General features: G+C 39.9%; 1 long non-coding RNA gene across 1 annotated transcript; it reads right to left on the minus strand.

Moving 5' to 3' along the window:
* Nucleotides 1-1,826: 1,826 nt before the first annotated feature.
* On the minus strand, nucleotides 1,827-4,549 carry LOC130252523 (uncharacterized). Its single transcript, XR_008840374.1, has 3 exons — nucleotides 4,393-4,549; nucleotides 3,244-3,274; nucleotides 1,827-2,067 (listed from the first exon to the last, which is right to left on the minus strand). It is a non-coding gene; the product is annotated as an uncharacterized LOC130252523 (long non-coding RNA).
* Between the last annotated feature and the right edge of the window lie 9,133 nt (nucleotides 4,550-13,682).

Below are 13,682 nucleotides of genomic sequence, written 5' to 3' on the forward strand. Positions count from 1 at the left end.
CCATTTGTATCCTGGGTTGCTATGGCAAATTCACATTTTGATACAATGGTATTGCAAATAATAACATGGAATCGTGTGCAAATAGAATGAAGGTTAAACAAACCTCTCAAACACCCTCAACTTGGGGCAAGATGCTTTTTTCCTGTCAAGCCTCACAATTCCTGAGACCTCTTCCTGTGTGCACCCATGTGCAATTTGAATTACGTTTTCATGCTGTTGGTTGCTCTGAACTTCTTGGCTCATGGACAATTTCTGGATTAACCACACAGGAAGATCCTTCGGGGTTGTTGAAGATGAGTTTTATGAAGAGGCAGGTTCCAGACACCATCCAAACCAGCTGGATACTCTCAGGTACTACCTGATATCTGAGTACATGGTCAGCTCTCCCTGACACGATACAGATGAGTGATGCAGGGCAGAAGAAAACCCTCCAAATCAGCTCCAGCAAAACCTGAGCTGCTATCAACAGCCAGCCTGACTCATCTCTTGATGGATTTATCAGGCTGGACCAGCAAGGCTGTTGGTCCTGCCTGATGTAGCACTGGAGGGGTCTTTGTCTCCCAAACTGAGAGGAGACTCGTGGTGTTTAAAGAACAATTAGCAATAACAAAAGACACATCCCAGAGCATTCACTTATTTGCTCTTCTTGTACCAGAGGTCAGCTTGTTTCAACACTTGTATTTTCTTTGTGTCTTTGTCAAAATTTAGCACATATCAGAGAGAACAGTGATGGTTTGCAGATAGTGTTGTTTCCAAAGAATAATGAGAAGATGTGTATTGTTGCAGAGGAAACATAAATATACTCTGAAGAACAGATCATCCTAATCACTATTGGCCTGCCTGCAAGATAGCAGGGAAGAGGGCAAAAATTTGACAGTGAAAAAATTTGGCTCCAGATCCCCAGAGCATTCACCCCTGTGAGATTCTGTGCTCCTCATGAATTGCTGCTGTTTTATTTAACAGCTGAAATGTAGAATGGGAGGAACTTTTTTTTTCTAAAACATAAAGGTATCAAGTTACCAACAGATTACAAGAATAAAACTGGGAAATCAAACATAAGCAAAAATGATTCTAAAATAGCAGAAAAACTAATTAGCTTATCTAATTTATCTGATTTCCAAAGCTGAGATCACCTCATGCCCTTCTGTGCAGCAGAAGGTTGAGACTGAAGGACTATTTTCAGGATGGATTACACTCTTTGCTCTGCCTGCTTTTCTCTCTCTCTCACTTTTTCTCTGTCTTTTGGGCTCCCACTCCCAACAGGGACCCAGATCTGCAGGCTCTGGAGCTGGGAGCCCTGTCCCTCCCAAGAGCAGCCTCCTGGGGTGAGCCAGGAGGGATGAGCTGGAGGCAAAGCTGGACCTCCCACCTCTCCCAGCGGGGCTGCCCTGGGATCCTGCCCCTGCACAGAGGCTTCCCAGGATAAATAAACAGAGCAGATGTTGGCAACAGCGCTGCAGAGATGGTGGCAGCTCAGAATTTCTGCCTTTTGGGAATGATGCTGTTTTTAGACACGTGTTTAAGGTGTGCTGGAATTAAAGATCATGTTGAACTTCCATATGTCTTCAGTAATGTTTTGAAAGTTACATTTCTAGAGGAATTAAATGTTAAAGAAAAATTAAGCTGTCTTTTTATTGTCTTCCTACAGTTTTCTTTTTCTCTCATTTTTTAGTCTGCCACAGGTAGTCTGTATCATTAGTGGGAATAAAAGTAAAAATGCATGTTTTTTTCAAATAAATGTAATCATTTTATTGGTTTAAATTAATTCAAATAATTCCAGATATCATATGGAATGTGATTTAGAACATCATAAATTAGAGCTTCTTTTTTTTAAAATCAAGTTGCTGTTACAGTACTGCTTAATGCAAACTGAAATATGAGTTATTTTCAGCTCTTGTTGCAATAGTTTAAATATGAAGAAAATAAACAAAATAAGAAAACCAAATTATAATAATGTAGTCAATCTTGGCAGAACAGATTGCCTTTCAGTCTGGTTTTTCTCCTTAGTTTTTCCCAGAAACTTCTGTTGTCCTTCTGGTGTTTGGGTTTTTTTGCTGTCATTCCTAGCTGCCAAACAACACAACATCAGTTATACTGGGGGTGTTTCCCCAACAAAAATTACAAATTACCACTTCCCCTATCCCTCCTGCCCCATGCTTGTGATGACACTGATTTACTTAAGGCAATGACAAAAATTGTGTTGGAGGAAAACTGCCCCTGATCTGAGCATTTCCTCAAGAAATAAGAATAAAATGCTGAGTCTTTGCCAGCTCTACTGCCTTGGAGCAATATTTGATATGAAAGCTCCCACCACTATTACTGCTGCAAAAAAAAAAAAAAAAAAAAATTCTCTTATTAATATTGTCAAGACCTTTTCTCAAATATTGCTGATTTCCATCCAACTGCCTTTTCCTTCCCAACAATGGTGTTCAAATCTCTGCAGGTCTGACCACCTGCAGAAGCCACTGCTGAAGCTGAGAAAAATAACAACAAGTGGACTACGTTTCCCATGATTTAACCCCAAAAATCTTGCACGTGTGCTTAATTTAAAGTGTGTGTATCCTCGGTGGAATCAGTGGGAATACACACACGACTAAAGGTAAGCAGCTGTGGAACTTGTGGGATCTGGGCCTGGAATTAAGACAAGCTTCAAGGAGTGAAAGCTGCAACAGGAGGGGAAATCAAAGATGACAGGAGCAATAAACAGCAATAATATCATGTAGTCAGCCTCAGACATGTGTGTATCATGAGCATCATTACACTGTATTTCAGTTTTTAAAAATAAAATAACAATGTATTTTAAATAAAAAATAATTTTCTCTTCTTAGAGGAGGATATCTAGAGGCACAGGTGCTAAGTCTTAAGGATGGAGTCAAATGAGGAGAAAATAGGTTTTTAGAAAGGCTGTGGAAAAATAGCCCTTCAAATATGCTCACTACAAAATATAGAAATAACAACTCAAACTTTTAGCAGCTCCATAGCAAAGGTGTTAAGAAAGTAAAGAGCAATTATGTGAGAGGTGATAAAAAAATAAAGAAGATGTGAATTTGAAATTTTCCAGTGGGAGGGAGGGAGGAAGGCAGAGAGGAACATCTCAGGTATCTCAGCACAGAAGTATCACACTCATGAGTACTGTAAAGCAAATACAGCAGTGTAAGATTGAGGGTGAATATAATAAGGAATCCCCAAAATATTTTCTTTCATTTTGATTGATTGATTGGAAAATTCTTCCTTGCCACTCACCTGCTTTGCAGTTTCAATCACCATATAATATCTGAAGGGAAGAGTAAAAAAAAAAAAAAAAAAATTGTTACAATATACCCTGATTCACAGCATCATTTTGGAAGCTGATACTGCCTGACTGCTTTATATATATAAACATTCCTGGTACCATGCTGGTGTTTCAGAGCTGATGCTGTGCCTCCTGTTGATTTCTTTACAGCAAGAACTCCTCCTCTCAAATGTCCAATCTCCATACATCTCTGGAGTCATTCCTTTGTTATTACACATGTATTCAACATCCCAATGCTTAGTAAACACTAAGATGTCAATATTCATTCTAATAGTATTCTAATGATATTAATTGTGTTTCTGACATTAAGCACCTGCTTGAAGTTATTTTCCTGACTGAGCACCTATGCTCTCAGGATTGAGATAGTGAGAATGACAGATGACCTCTAAAGACCATGGGGTGACTGGTCTGTGGGTGGTATCTGTGGGTGGTCTGCAAGGGGAAGGAGATAGGAGCTCAGTAAGATTTTCAAAGGAAAAACACTCAAAAGAGAATTTCTCAGCTCAAATTTATGATGTACATTACCTGTGTCTTGGAAGTTTTATGCTGACAGAGTCAGGGTGATTTGTCACGTCTGGCACTCAGTGGGAGCTCTCAGTACAACTCAGAATGGGGCTTTTTCTTAGGTATTCATTCTGACATTCACTCCAGCTCAGAAATGGAGCTGAGTCACAGCTTTTGGAGTCACAGCCACATCAGAAAATCCCTACAGTTTGAGGGCACTTGGACTGATAGTTTTGGCTCAAATCATCGCTGATCTTCTTGTAAACAACTTGGCATCCTTCCTATTTGTACATGCTCAGTGAATGATGTGAACTAGGAAGGAAAATAAGTAGGCTAAAATAATCCTTTCCCCCCTGTTGTGCATATGAATGAATCTGAGTCCACCAGAGAGGCAGATATCTGCCAGTACCAGCAGGGAGGTTATTATCTTTGCATATGCTGTTTCCTAAGAAAATCCCTGAGAAGGACCATGGTGGTGATATGCAGAATTGTGTAAGGATGCATGTCCTCTACCCATTGGCATCCATCTACTTTTTAATTTCCTGGGTCTCTAAACCCTTCCTAAGGGAACAGCGTGACACCTCTGAAGAGATTACCTTGAACTGCATTCCATTTCATCAGTACAGGGCAGTATTCATCCCAAAACAATGCTGCCAAGCAGTTCCCAGGCCAGGGCACCCATGAGCAGCACCCACATGATGAGGTTGCTGCTGACTGACAGCAAAGTTAACCAAAGCTGGAGGACTCAGGGCTCTGCTTGTTTTATGTCCCTGTGTTGCCCCTGTCTTGCCTTTGTACAGACCTCCACCTGAAAAAAAGGGCAAGAAAAACAAAAAGGAGTCATGATCCGTGTGTTTTCTGAACTGCCTCATGTCTTAAATTTATCAGAGGACAGCAAATGGCCAACAGGTGAGAGGGAGGGAGGGAGGGAGGGAGAATCAGCATCATCTATTTGTGTCTTTGCCTGTTTGGTCACATCTGTTCCCAAACTTCTGCACAAACCACAAGCAACTGCTGAAGGCTAGAGGAGGGGCAGCATTAAATTAGAGCACATGAAATCAAGATCAGTCCTTAATATGGGACAGAGCAGAAGAATACACCAATACACAAGAAACAGCTTGAAAAAAGAATTTAAAAAAAAAGTCAATAATGGCTACATTTTTTTTTTTTCCTCTAAGAAAAAGCAGGATCTCAAAATAAAAAGCACACCATTGGTGGTCACTAGTGCTGTGCTTAAGCTGTCATCTGTTGAATCTGGCAGTCTGCACGTCATTCAACAGATAAATGCCTTTAGCAGAACCCTCTGGACCAGGAGAATGTACAGCACACACATTTAAACCAGACTGCCTGGGCTGGGGGAAACTCTGTTGGTGGCCACAGACACCCAAGAATCAGGTATAGGAAACTCTGAGCAAAGCAGATGAATGCTCAGAGGAAAAAATAATGAGAAGCAAACCTTTCTTCCCCCCTTCTGATCCCACATTTGGGTAACCCAGACTAATTGCACGGTAATGCAGCCACCCATAAATCTAAGAATACACACGGATTATGTCTGTGTGGCTAAACTGGAAGTGGTCTTTCCTTTCAGGTAGCCACAGAGCCATACAATCTGCTTTGGGAAAGCAGGACATATTTTATCTTCTTTCATCCCAGTTGCTCTAAGGAGCCACATACTGCCTACTCTGCAACCTATTAAACATGCCACAGCAAAGTGTTTTACACTCTGTGCCATGTGGGAGTCTCAGCAAAGCAAAAAAAAATAAATAAATAAAAAAATAAAAAGTGAGATCTTTTTGCAGACTATTACATGGGCTCAGAACTCCTGAGCCTGTGCAAACATTAAAGAATACTCATAATATTTAAACTGGAAAACATGCTCATTTGCTGTAAGGTCTGTGGATTTCTTAAAAAAATAGAGGATCTTCTTTTCCAGTCATACCCTTGAATGTGAAGTGGGATAATGAAGAAGAAGAGTTCTAAACTATTTTCTTGCAGCATGTTTTCATAGGCTATTTACAGCCATTTCAGTTTATTCCTTTATGTACACTTTGTCTCAGTTTTCTAACTAAACCAAAGCTTTCTTGGGGGGTTAGCTCCATCCAAGCTTTGTCTTCTGCTCCATTGTTCTCCAATGTACTCCATGGAAACGAGCATACTGCTGGAATCTCCTCCATTCACATAGCAGTGGCACAGTGCTTCAAGGGCAGGAATTATGCCTGGGGCTTTTAAAGGGTATTTCTGGGGCACTGCAGGCCCTGGCACTCCAGAAGGAATGCTAAGTTTTGGGAAAAAACCCACCATGTGTGCTGTTTTCTGTGTGTGCAATACAGATTGAACACCCTCTCTCCAGGGCATCTGCTGCCTTCACTGTGCCAATGCTCTTTGAGTACGTGACCCAGATTTATAACTTCTGTCTCACTCCTTTTCTTCCCCTCTCACCAGCCTGCAGCTGGGATTAGCATTTTCTGTGTTATCTGTTGGGTACACATGTCAGGGGACAAGAGAAAAAACCTTTTTATAGCAAAAGGCAGAGGATCCTCTGCAGACTACTCACTTTTCACAAGGTATTTTCCACTATATAATATGGAAGCACAGTTATTAAAATGTTACCTCTACAGAATTTTCCAGTTCCTTTTGTTTATTCCTAATCTACATCATCTGGGCCTCCTGTGCTTTTGGGTGAGCACTTGGTTTGTAGTCGAACACATGAATTATCTTCACATGCCAAAGAAAGCTTAGGACCTGCCCAGTATATTTCAAAACCTTGAAAAAGTAGGAGGTTGTCTCTGGCAGCAGCAATAAGCATTAAACATTCTCAAAGAAAGCTTTGTTATTAAAGAGAGGTAACCCGTTTGGATCAAGAAAGACCAACATAAATCTTCATTCAGGGCTTTAAGAATACCAAGAACTATTCTGAAATTAAATAAGCTTTTTTCTTTCTTCTTTTTCTTTCTCCCCCAAATGTTTTGTTTGGAGGGTTTTTTTTTCTGTATTTCCTAGGTCTCTGCACTGCTAAATTTTAACCTCTTAGGAAATAAAGGACCTCTCTGATTGCCATTTGGATTGTATGTATTGAGTAAAGCATAATCCAGAAAACCCTTTTTAATTATGCATGATATTGTTCCTGAAAGCACTGCCCACTTGAAGGGCTCTTTTACACTGATTTTCCTGAGGCAGACAACCTCTACATCCCTGCAGCAAAGGTAGCAGGACAATTCCTGTTCTCATGGAACATCCTGAGTGGGAAGAGACCCATTGAGTCCAGCTCCTGTCCCTGCACAGCACCACCCCCAGGAGTCACTCCCTGTGCCTCAGAGCATTGTCCAAACACTTCCTGAACTGTCAGGCTGGGCTGTGACACCTCCCTGGGGAGCCTGTTCAGTGCCCAGACACCCTCTGGGTGAAAACCTTTTCCTGGTATCCAACCTAAACCTCCCCTGACTCAGCCTCCTGCCGTTTCCTGGGGTCACTACACCCATCTACAGAAAGAGGCCATCAGCATCTTTCAGACTGCCTGCAAGAGAAACTGAGCCCTCAGAGCCCTTTTCTCTGCCAAATGGCACAGACAGGGCTACAGACCACAGCAGTGAGCCAGACCAGACCTGACTGCACCTTCTTTGAGAAATAAAATTACCCTGTGTGATCGTTCCCCTCGTTCTTTCTCCTCTTCTGTTTCTCCCCATTCCTTTCTCTCCTTGCTGTTCTGGAGGTTTGGATGCTGTGCTGGAAAGCTGAGCCCTACAGACCACAGACAGTGAGTGAATAAGAAATCCTCCTGCCCAAACCCTCCTGAAAATATTTTGGGTAGCAATCTGCTGTTTCATTAGCTGTATGAAGTGGAATGATGAGGTAGAGAAGAGAAGCATGAATTTGGAGATGGTGCCTCACATCTGCCTAAGAATCCCAAATCTACGGAATATTTTGAACCTCTGTGGTTGCAAGGCTCCAGAATGTGGTTAAAATAATATGCAAATTGAAAAATAAAAATCCTGCTGAAGCATTTGACTGCATGTACCTTCACTGAGCTGAGGCCAGCTGGGAATTTGCTTAAGGCCCAGAATGAAGTGAGGTTTCTGATGCAGATAGCCCACAGTGGAGCCACAATGTTCCATGGATTTTATGAGTTTCAATAACTCTGCTTTAATCAGAAAATTAGAAGTAACCGAGAAACCCCCCTAAGGCCCGATTTGTGACTCCATTAAACCAGTAGAGCACCAGACTAATATCATGGTTTTCAACTGAGTTATGTTGGCATAAATTTGATGTCAGGGATGGGTGAACCAAGCCCCAAGACAGCTGTGAATTATCTTCTTCCTATCTGACATGTTAATGCTCAAGTGAAAAAAACATGGTGGAGTTGGGAATGAATCCCAAATGCTCTCAACCTGAAAGCCTTGGTAGAGAGAGATGTGATTTTAGTGCTGGTTTAATCACTCAAATACACAGAATATGTCTTAACAAAACCACCAGCTAAACAACCAGGCTGCCACAGTTCTTAATAAATTAACAACCTGCATTTGCACACTGACATTTGCAGGGTATTACAATGGACAAATCCAAATATTTGTATAAGATTTACTCATGATTACTATTTCATTTTTTCTGAACACAAAGTTAAAATATTTAGCCTGTGGCATTAGGAATAATCTTGTAAACTGTAATGGAAGCAAAGAACTTAGCAGTGCTTTTTCTGTGCAATTTATCTGCAAGGAAATACATAATTACATTAAATTGAAGGACATTATGCTAATTAAAAACCACGAGAAGGAATGCAGTTTGCAGTGCAGTAAGATTTTAACTTAAGTGAGCGATTTTAGTTTTGCCCCACTTGTAAAATCACAGTATTGTAATGTTTAGTAAATATTTGCAAAATTACACAAAATCACTTAAAAATGGAAATCTGCTAAATAAGCATAAAGAAAGCATCTGTAAGTAATCTAACATCTGAAGATAAAAATATTAATTGGGAGACAAATGTTGCCAGACATGCACATCATTATTTTAGTTCATTAGACCCAAGTCTGATGGAGCTCAATGAAACTCACAAATACATTTGAGATTCAATCCATTCTTGCACCACTTTTACATCAACAGAATCCTATTAATTGGAGGCCAGTGCAGATTTTCTGGTGGTGTATGAAAAAGAGGAAATCAGGCACTTGGCTTACAGTTTTCCATGCGAGACATAACCACTTATGATTTCAGTTTCTTGAGCAGAATGGATACAAAAATAAAAAAAAGCAAAACCCAAAGTGCAATTTTTATCGCCAGGAACTGTACAATTCAAGCATGCAAAATGAAGCAATATAGCATTTTAGTGCCAAAGTAAGTTCACTAAAAAATTCTGAAAAACTGCACTTTGCCAACTCCACGTCTACTGCATCCAACCAGGCAGTAAGGAGGGATAAACACAGGAAGGTAAATGGCCAGCTTCCTGCACAAATACTTGACTTCATCCTAAATATCAAGCTGAAATCCCCCTACAGCCTTAATTCAGAACTGAACCTATCACTTTTATGCACTATGCTTACACAGGTTTAGCCTTTGTGCAACAGCTGGCATCACAGAGGGAGCTGAAGCCAGAACTGATCCTCCACGAGCATCAGCAAGCCTTGGGCAAAGTGGTGGGACTCCCAGGATTTCTCTGCTCCATGCCACTGCCACAACAGCTCAAGCTCTACCAAGTTTTGGTCTGGGTAATTATTCAGAGTCACATACATGTGCCAGTGTAAAGTTTTACACATTTTTCCTAGAGTTGTCTAAAAGCCACCTGAGGTACCAATGTTCTGTTTCGTGTCACATTTACTGACCCACACAGCTGAGAGCATCACTGGTGATTTTGGTGATTTGCTCCCAGCTCACTTTCACACACTCATTAGCCAGATAAGCTGCAATCTTTTCAAAATTCTAAGGGAGTAGTCGCTGAAAAAGATAGAAAAATTGCCCAAGCATCGAACTTACTTTATATCTACATTTCTGACCACTCTCTTCAGAGCCAGGCAATGAACTTCCAGGAAGAAATGAAGCAACATAGGACAAGAAATGGAAGGAACAGAATTATGGTTCTACTGAGCAGATTATGCACTAGTACACAACCTTGGATGCTTTTTCTGATCATGCATTTATGGCAAGAAATGGTCCAAAATAACTGGGAGGCAGCATTTGAAGGAGAGAGAAAGGAGAGAGGACTGAAAATCTTACACTGCCTCATAATGACAATAAACCATTGATTCATCTGGAAATATATCTGGCAAAATTTCAGTTATACTGCTACAGCAGAGAAACAACACTATTATATCAACAGAAGGATGTTAAAAATGTTATCATCTGTTTCAGAAACCATTGAGGCTGCCTTGCTATGATGGTTATTTAGACTGCCTATCAGAGGTTTAGATCTTAAAAAAAAGTCTTGCTCAATTAAGATATTCTCACTAAAAACAAATGATTAAACTGTACACTGTTTATCTTACTTTGATCAGCATAGACTGAGTGTTTCATTCTTGAAAGCAGTGTTTACAATCCACTGTACCATCTCCTGGAGTGCAATCCTAGTGGAGTCTTGCAGAATAAGGCTTTTGCTACAATTTTCAATGCCACAGGAAATGATGCCTCAATCTAATTGTCACTGAGAAGATAATTTTCAAAATGTCCATATCCATTTCTTTGTTAGTCATTGAGCCAGCTGGTTAAATTAATTACTTCTCCAGTTAAAACTTGAATGCATAACTAGAAAAGAAAGTTATCCCAGTCTTTTTTAGAGAATTCTTCATGTTCTTTCATCAGATGACATTTTTCAAAGAAAGCAGGGGACTCAAAGGTATTTGAATTTTCTTTTCCTTAATTACCTACCACATTCTACAGCTTTCCTGACCTGTATAGCCAGAATGATGCTGCTGAGTTTTGCAATACCCAATTCACCACCACTATTGCTTGAACACAGGAAGCACATGGCTGGTGAGAAGAAACCACAGTTCACCTACTTTCTGTGCTTCAGAGTCCAAAAAGGAAAGAAATGTTCATTTTACAGCCCTAAGAGCTACTAAACACATAAGCTTTGATTAATGTATGTATGCTCAGTGGTTCATGTTTTTGGGCTGGATTGAGAAGACAGACTGATCCCCTCAAGCCAGATACCAAAATTGGAACCAAAGTATCCTTTAACAATTTCAATCCACAGGTTTCATTACAAAAAGATTTTTCAAGTTGTCCAGAAAACTCATTTCTGTTCTCTGGAAACCATTTCCCATGCTTCAGGATTGTTTATAGTAAATAAATCATGTGCTGGATTAACAGAAAACCCAAGTCAGGTTTTAGCTTGAGTATTTAAGCTTGAGAGTTTACAAAGAGATTCAGCAAACTTTTTTTGTTGCTTTTTTTAAATTATTATTTCATTGCTACCCAAGACAAACTGAAAGAAATCAAATCTCCTGCAAAGACATGATGGGCAATTTCATTTTGTCACATGAAGAATACTCCCCAAGAGATGACTTAGTCAATTATTCTAGAGAAAACCTCTGTTTCTCTTACTTCAGGTCTAATTCAGCAAGGGATGTTTCTCAACATCCTAATTTCAATTAACCTCACATATGATTTTCAGCATAGCCACAGTATTACTTCAATAATATATTGACACAAACTCTTTTCTTACATTACTGTATGATGCATACATATGATGCTGAAATATTTTTCTCAGTTTTAGCAGCCATTCCTCCCCAAGAGCTTGAATACCTTGTCCAATAACAACAAGAAGACCACTCATGAAGAACAGTTTCATGAGTCCCCTGGGCCCAGAGTTTATTGAGCATAGTTTAGCCAACCTGGCAGTAAGTACTCATGAAAACAATATCTTTATGGCACATATAATTGTGATAACAATTACACCCCATTTCCAATTTCTTCCAATTTAGAAGGATCAGTTGCTTTTGGAATCTGGCAGCTCCTCATATTCCCGAGTTTTTTAGCTGTTGAAGTTGTACAAATTTGCCATAGATTCATCACAAGATCCACAAGAAAATACGCTGGAAATAGTACATAATATGTGTTAATAAAAAAAATCCAACTACATATTAACTTTATCTGGATCTATTTTGACTTTCAATTGAAAAAATGTCATATGTTGAGGTATTGAAATTATTAACATCAGCCAGACTACCAAATCAAACTTCCATTCCACTCAACAGAATTGAAGCACCACTTCTTCAAATTCCCAAATGAAGTCTAATGTACATTACCATTTCTCACTCTATTTCCTGAAAAAAATTACCTTTCTTTTTCTTACTTTAATGGAGAAAGAGCAAGATGTATTCCTCCCAGTGAAACTATAGGACTATAATTCCCCATCAAAAATAGGGTATTCCCACAACCCAATGTGCACATAGCAAGAAGCTTTAGGAAAGACAGAGCTCTCCTACCATGTTCTTTGTGTTCCCAAGAGTCTAAACCAAGAAATCTTTCCCCTGAATCCTGGACTGAGAGTCTTGCTCTTGAGTGCATAGCTAACTTTGTTAATTGTGTCTGAAAGCTGCACTACCTAACACAGAGGTGCCACTTTCAAAAGACAGTTCCTAAAATTTTAATCCTGTGATATCATTCTGATGGGCAAAGCTATGAATTTTAAATCTCTGACTTGTTACTATTGTTTTTTATTACTATAGTAAATGGATGGCAAAATCTAAAATGTAGCCTGACTTTATTAATTAGGGCACAATAAGAGGAAGTTATGGCATGTGGTTTCTTTTCCCTGCCATAGAAACTTCAATTTTGCCCTGACATCCAGAGCAGTACCAAAGAGGTCAGCACAAACCCTTGTCCCTTCTGAGGTGCTGGGTGTGTCTCTGCTTGTGTCTGGGCACCCATACAAATCATTTCCTCATACTTTGTGTGCATTTAGACTGGAGAGTGTATTCACTGCAGTAGAGGGCAGTAGTATTCATTCACAAGCCAGACAGAGCTGTGTACAGTACATAAAATACCAGTGCAGCTGTCAGACAATTTAGGCAAAGGAGTGTGTTGAAGAAAAAACAGTTCTTCTCTGAAAATTAATTGTATTTTTAATACCTTGATCAGAGAGCATTATGAACTCACATCCCACTCTTTACAGATAAAGACAGGTAATCAGATTCTGTAATCCCAATATTAAAATCATCCTCCACATGTTAAAATTAGTAACCTCTTAGGAAATCAGTCCAAATTTATGAGTGAACAGAGACTGCAACCACTTGTGCTTCATGCAACAATATGTGTAATTTAAAAATCTGCAATATTGAACTTGGGGCCATCCCTACCCCATTAAAAAGAAAAGTCTCCTCCAAGCCAGTGGAAACTGGCAACCTTCACTGAGTAGCAACAGCTTACAGAAATATATCTCCATTTGTAATCATTTTAGTGTATGGATGATGACATTTGCAAACATCTGGATCTGATGATGTCCACGGGAGATTCCAAAATGGTAGTGTCTAAATGCGACGATACAATAAATGCAAGATGTTTTATTTTAGATTGAAATAGCAGAATGAAGACAAGGGCAGATTCAGATAAAGCATTCAAGCATGGGACTTCAGGTGGCAGCGTGCAGGCCTCCTAACTCAGGAGAACACCTCCAGCTACAGCCACCTCCTGAGATCTCAGAGCAGCCCTGCAGCTGCTCTGCAGCCAAAATTCTCAACAGCTCTGTGCTCACCAAACTATGCGCCTGTAATTTAAACCATTCGCTGCTCAGCGTAATTAAGAACCAATCTCTGAGTCCAGAACAATAGTCTGCTCAAGCACTAGCACATGGGAGCAAAATGAGACTTTATGTCTTGGCTCATGGCTGCTTTCATCATTTTTAGGTTTTTTTCCTCTCCCAAACCTTAGCTCCCCCTCTCCTCCCTGCAGCACACCCGTG

The sequence above is a fragment of the Oenanthe melanoleuca genome, chromosome 4, assembly GCF_029582105.1.
Source record: "Oenanthe melanoleuca isolate GR-GAL-2019-014 chromosome 4, OMel1.0, whole genome shotgun sequence".
NCBI lineage: Eukaryota > Metazoa > Chordata > Aves > Passeriformes > Muscicapidae > Oenanthe > Oenanthe melanoleuca.